Below are 6,387 nucleotides of genomic sequence, written 5' to 3'. Positions count from 1 at the left end.
TGGCTCTAAATAGGAAAAGGAGTACATCAAGACTGTATATTGTCACCCTGCTTATTTAACTCGTATGCAGAGTACATCATGAGAAACACTGGGCTGAAAGAAGCCCGAGCTGGAATCAAGATTTCCAGGAGAAATATCAATAACCTCAGATATGCAGATGACACCACCCTTATGGCAAAAAGTGAAGAAGAACTAAAGAGCCTCTTGATGAAAGTGAGAGAAGACAGTGAAAAAGTTGGCCTAAAGCTCAACATTCAGAAAACTAAGATCATGGCATCCGGTCCCATCACTTCATGGCAAATAGATGGGGAAACAGTAGTAACAGTGGCTGAATTTATTTTGGGGGGCTCCAAAATCACTGTGGATGGTGATTGCAGCCATGAAATTAAAAGATGCTTGCTCCTTGGAAGGAAGGTTATGACCAACCTAGATAGCATATTAAAAAGCAGAGACATTACTTTGCCAACAAAGGTCCATCTAGTTAAGGCTATGGTTTTTCCAGTAGTCATGTATGGATGTGAGAGTTGGACTATAAAGAAAGCTGAGCACAGAAGAATTGATGCTTTTGAACTGTGGTGTTGGAGAAGACTCTTGAGAGTCCCTTGGACTGCAAGGAGGTCCAACTAGTCCATCCTAAAGGAGATCAGTCCTGGGTGTTCATTGGAGGGACTGATGCTGAAGCTGAAACTCCAATACTTTGGCCACCTCATGTGAAGAGTTGACTCACTGGAAAAGACCCTGATCCTGGGAAAGATTGAGGCCAGGAGGAGAAGGGGATGACAGAGGATGAGATGGTTGGATGGCATCACCAACACAATGGACATGGGTTTGGGTGGACTCCGGGAGTTGGTGATGGACAGGGAGGCCTGGTGTGCTGTGGTTCATGGGATCACAAAGAGTCGGACACGACTGAGCAACTGAACTGAACTGAACTGAAAACAGTCAAATTCATAAAGTCAAAGAGTGGGATGGTGGTTACCAGGGGCTGAGACCAGGGGGGAATGGGTACTTATTAATCAGAATTCATAAAGTTTCAGCTAAGTAATATGAATAAGCTCTAGAGATGCACACCATTATAACTATCAACAATAATGCACACTGAAAATTTAAGAGGATAAAGCCCATGTTATGTTCTTATCACAAGAAGATATTTTAAATGAGGGTGAAATATAATTTAAGTGATGGGGAGAAAAGGTAGAAATGCAGCAGCAGCAGGGGCAGAGTCAGCAGCACCCTGCCACTCAGTCTCCTACCTACCTGCTTTCCAGAGGGACAGTGAGCTAACCCGTGTCCTGGATTTCATAGCAGGAAGGTTAAGACTAGAAAAAAAAGCATGACCCCCACACCCCCACAGATAACAGTGTGGTAGCTTTGCAGTTGTGTTAACTACACATTTGACTATGCTGAACTACATTTCCCAAATTTTTGAGTTAAAATGAACCATTAGGAAGAATTCTTTTTTTTTTTTTCTTTTTTTCTAATTTTTGTTTGTTTGTTTCGTTGACTGTTCTGGGTCTTAGTTGTGGCATTTGAACTCTTCAGTGGTGACATGTGGGATCCAATTCCCTAACCAGGGATCAAACTCAGGGGCTCCTGCATTGGGAGTGTGAAGTCTTGGCCACTGGACCACCAAGGAAGTCCCCATAAGGAATATCCTTGAGTAAGATTTAGAAAACAGAAGTGAAGCGGCAAATCATTTTGATGTTTCACACTGACAATGAAGCCCTTCTTGACCAAACCTAAACCTCCTTTGAGCCCTCATCCTTTGAATTGCTGAGCAGTTTAGCAAGAGTACCCACACTGCTGCCATCTAATCAAGTTCCTCTTAGTTTTCCGCCATTCACTGACCCCTCACTCTGCGTTGGCTATTAATCCTCACATGTCTTTGCTGAGTTTGGAGTTGAGTTCAGTTCTGGACTGAAGTCTCTTTCCCCTACTGCAGTAGCTTGAATAAAATCTGCCTTGCCATTTGTAACCAGCATGCTAAGCAATTTTTCTTTTACAATATACACTGTGTTATAGATGATGGCCCACCCCTTTGCTGTAATTGTATATCTGCTGGCTTATCTCATTAGCATGAGGCGGTAAGTAAACTTGTAGCTCTTCCAGCTTCACCAAAGTCCTCCTTCAGCTGCTCCAACTTCTGGGTCTGGTGTATGCTTAGTTCCACCAGGAAGGGCCTCAGCTTCGGTGAGATACTCACGCTGTCAAGGTGAGTGCTAATAACACTAAGATTTCAGTTTACCCTTGTGAGCTCCAGCCTGTTCTTGTTCTCCTTCCCTTTTACATCCACTATCCTTTCTGGATGACCTGAACTTCAACTTCCAGCTGCAGACTTGAGGACTAGAGACATCATAATCAGTCTTACTAGAGACAACATAATCAGCTCCCACAACTAAATAAAGTCAAATCGCTTTAACAGGCAAATCCTCTTCATTTTCAAAGCTAGAAATAGAAGAGATTCAGATACAGATGCAGATAAAGAGCTATAGACGGCCCTATACATAGATGAAATATATGCAGATGTAGATACAATTTCCTAGAGCTTCCATTGCTCTAACTGATACAAGGAGCAAAAGTATATGCCATTTCACGTATCCCTTGAGTTCAGTAGTATTCAAGTATGTCAGTCACTCAGTGGCAAAGAATCTGCTTGCCAATGCAGGAGACTCGGGTTCAATCCTTGGGTCAAGAAGATCCCCTGGAGAAGGAACTGGTAGTCTACTCCAGTATTCTTACCTGGGAAATCTCATGGACAGAGGAGCCTGGTGGGCTGCAGTCCATGGGGTCGCAAGAGAGTCATACATTACGTAGCAACTAAACAGCAACAAATGTCTGTGACACTGAAAAATAAGAGTGTAAAACAAGAGACTTGGGCTAGGGTATCAACCCCCATTCCTGGCATTCTCAGCACTATCAGAGATTCTCCAAATACATCAGAAGCTTCCTTTGAAACAGGATCCCTACTCCATGGTGTGTATTCTTGAAGATTCTAGGTGGGGCTACTCCATTAAAAGGTGAATCATCCAGTATTAGGCTCACTGGCACAGCTCCTCTGGTGCCCTGAGAATTACCTTCTGCTCAGCATGTAGGTGAGCTCAGCCATTGGACAAAAACTCTGGAAAGTGAAGTGAGAAACTTCCATGACCATGCCTTTTCAACACGTGACTCAAGAAACAACAATGGGAGTTGTAAAAAGCAGAGAATCAGAGATGAGGGAGGCAAAGAAGAAACATTTTGAAAGACTAAATTGTATAGTGAGATGCCATCCTGAAAGGTTTACAATGTTTTTCCTGTTTATTCTTCTTTTTCTTTAATTGCATTCTAAGAGAAGATCTGTCATGACAGATCTAATGCTGTCAGTCTTGCTAAACGTGTATCATTAGCTCAATTGTACAGATATGCAAAGAAGAGGCTCATAGAAGGGAAGCTGCTGCTGCTGCTGCTGCTGCTGCTGCTAAGTTGCTTCAGTCATGTCTGATTCTATGTGACCCTATAGACAGCGGCCCACCAGGCTCCCCTGTCCCTGGGATTCTCTAGGCAAAAACACTGGAGTGGGTTGCCATTCCCTTCTCCAGTGCATGAAAGTGAAAAGTGAAAGTGAAGTCGTGTCAACTCTTCAAGATCCCATGACTGCAGCCCACCAGGTTCCTCCATCCATGGGATTTTCCAGGCAAGAGTACTGGAGTGGGGTGCCATTGCCTTCTCCAAATAGAAGGGAAGTTCAGTTCAGTTCAGTTGCTCAGTCATGTCCGACTCTTTGCGACCCCATGAATTTCTGCATGCCAGGCTTCCCTGTCCATCACCAACTCCCGGAGTTCACTCAGACTCATGTCCAGCAAGTCGGTGATGCCATCCGGCCATCTCATCCTCTGTCATCCCCTTCTCCTCCTGCCCCCAATCCCTCCCAGCATCAGAATCTTTTCCAATGAATCAACTCTTCGCATCAGGTGGCCAAAGTATTGGAGTTTCAGCTTTAGCATCAATCCTTCCAAAGAAATCCCAGGGCTGATCTCCTTCAGAATGGACTGGTTGGATCTCCTTGCAGTCCAAGGGACTCTCAAGAGTCTTCTCCAACACCACAGTTCAAAAGCATCAATTCTTCAACGCTCAACTTTCTTCACAGTCCAACTCTCGCTTCCATACCTGACCACTGGAAAAACTATAGCCTTGACTAGACAGACCTTTGTTGGCAAAGTAATGTCTCTGCTTTTCAATATGCTGTCTAGGTTGGTCATAACTTTCCTTCCAAGGAGTAAGCGTCTTTTAATTTCATGGCTGCAGTCACCATCTGCAGTGATTTCGAAGCCCCCAAAAATAAAGTCTGACACTGTTTCTACTGTTTTCCCATCTATTTCCCATGAAGTGATGGGAGAAGGGAAGGGACTTGTGCAATTCATATGCCTCTATGTTACTCCAAAATTTATGTTATTAATACCTAAATTCTACTGTTTGTAGAATTATTTGTAGAAAAAATTCTACTGTTTGTAGAATAAATTCCTGATTTATTAATTTTAATTAATTTTTATTGAAATATAATTGCTTTACAATGTTGTGTTAGTTTCTGACGTACACAAAAGACAGTTACACATATACACACACACACTGTTTTTCAGAGTTTCTTCCCACTCAGGTCACCACAGACCGCTGAGTAGAATCCCCTGCGCTGTGCAGTCTGTTCTCATTAGTGAGCTATCGTAGACTTAGCAGTGTATATATGTCAACCTCCACATCTCCCAATTCACCCCACCCCTTTCCCCCCTTGGTAACCATAAGTTTCTTCTCTACATCTGTGGCCCAACTTCCGCTTTGCAAATAAGTTCATTTGAACCATTTTTCTAGATTTCACATATAGATGATCTTATATGACATTTATTTTTCTCTTGCTGACTTACTTCACTCTATATGACAATCTCTAGCTCCATCCACATCTCTGCAGATAGCACTAGATTTTTCCTTCTTATGTATCGGTCAGTTCAGTTGCTCAGTTGTGTCCAACTCTTTGCGACCCAGTGGACTTCAGCACGCCAGGCTTCCCTGCTTTACCTCTGATTTAAATGTAAGTATGCTAGTCACATTATCAGACTGAAGACTCCTCATGTCTATTCTTCCATAAAAGCAACAAGATACTGAAAAATTTGTCAAAATCAACTTTTTCTATACTTTAGAATCTAAGTCAAAAACTGTCACAATCTACGGAGAATTTATTTAAGAAAAACTTCTGAGCTTTAATTAATACAGTTGAGTTGGTAGGTTTTAAATTTGCCCTATTCCCATCCTCCTTCCCCTAGCTCCAAATCAGCCTTGAAAACCAACAGCTCTGAAATCTTGCAGCTGTAAAAACAAGCGGTGTTGCAGGCATTGAAAAGTGATAAACTAGGAGCTCCTCAAAGAGCACCGCCTCCAGAGCATTCTCCTCATTGGACCTATCTCTCAGCTCCTTGAAAAACTCCATATGCAGGTCTTGAAAAAATCCCTAACAGCAGGATATCCAACACAAACAATCAACTGCAATTTTGTTTAACACAGCAATAGCCTAAAGCAGCAATGCCAGTTTAGGGGGCGAATTGGACAGGGGAAATCCAAACCCAAAATTTAAAAGGAAGATCTGGAGGAAGAGACATCCAGAAGACATCCACTTTGAAAAGTGCCAGTGTATTCATAAATATCTCGAAGGCCACCTGCACATCCAGGACTGTGCAAATGCCCAGAGAAGGCCTGACGGGGCCCCAAGCTCTCACTTTTGTCTGAACTGAGGCCCTGTGAAAACTCGAAATGAAGCCTAAGTTAGATTAATAATTTGCCTGAGCATAGAAGGAATGCCTTAACCTACACAGAGCTCCTTAGCAAAGACTGGAAGACTTACTGGCCCCAAGCACTTATGGGAACCTCTGATCAGTCATTCAGTTCAGTTCAGTGGCTCAGTCGTATCCGACTCTTTGCGACCCCATGGACTGCAGCACACCAGGCCTCCCTGTCCATCACCAACTCCTGGAGTTTACCCAAATTCATGTCCATTGAGTCAGTGATGCCATCCAACCATCTCATCCTCTGTCATCCCCTTCTCCTCCTGCCCTCAATTTTTCCCAGCATCAGGGTCTTTTCAAATGAGTCAGTTCTTCACATCAGGTGGTCAAAGTTTTAGAGTTTCAGCTTCAGCATCAGTCCCTCCAATGAACACCCAGGACTGATCTCCTTTAGGATGGACTTGTTGGATCTCCTTGCAAAAGGAATCTCTCTCCTTGTGAGAGTCCAAGGGACTCTCAAGAGTCTTCTCCAACATCACAGTTCAAAAGCATCAATTCTTCTGCGCTCAGCTTTCTTTATAGTCCAACTCTCACATCCATACATGATTACTGGAAAAGTCATAGCTTTGACTAGATGGAC

This window comes from Bos indicus x Bos taurus, chromosome 14, assembly GCF_003369695.1.
Source record: "Bos indicus x Bos taurus breed Angus x Brahman F1 hybrid chromosome 14, Bos_hybrid_MaternalHap_v2.0, whole genome shotgun sequence".
NCBI lineage: Eukaryota > Metazoa > Chordata > Mammalia > Artiodactyla > Bovidae > Bos > Bos indicus x Bos taurus.
The sequence above is the reverse complement of the archived record's forward strand: the minus strand, read 5'-3'. Positions refer to the sequence as shown.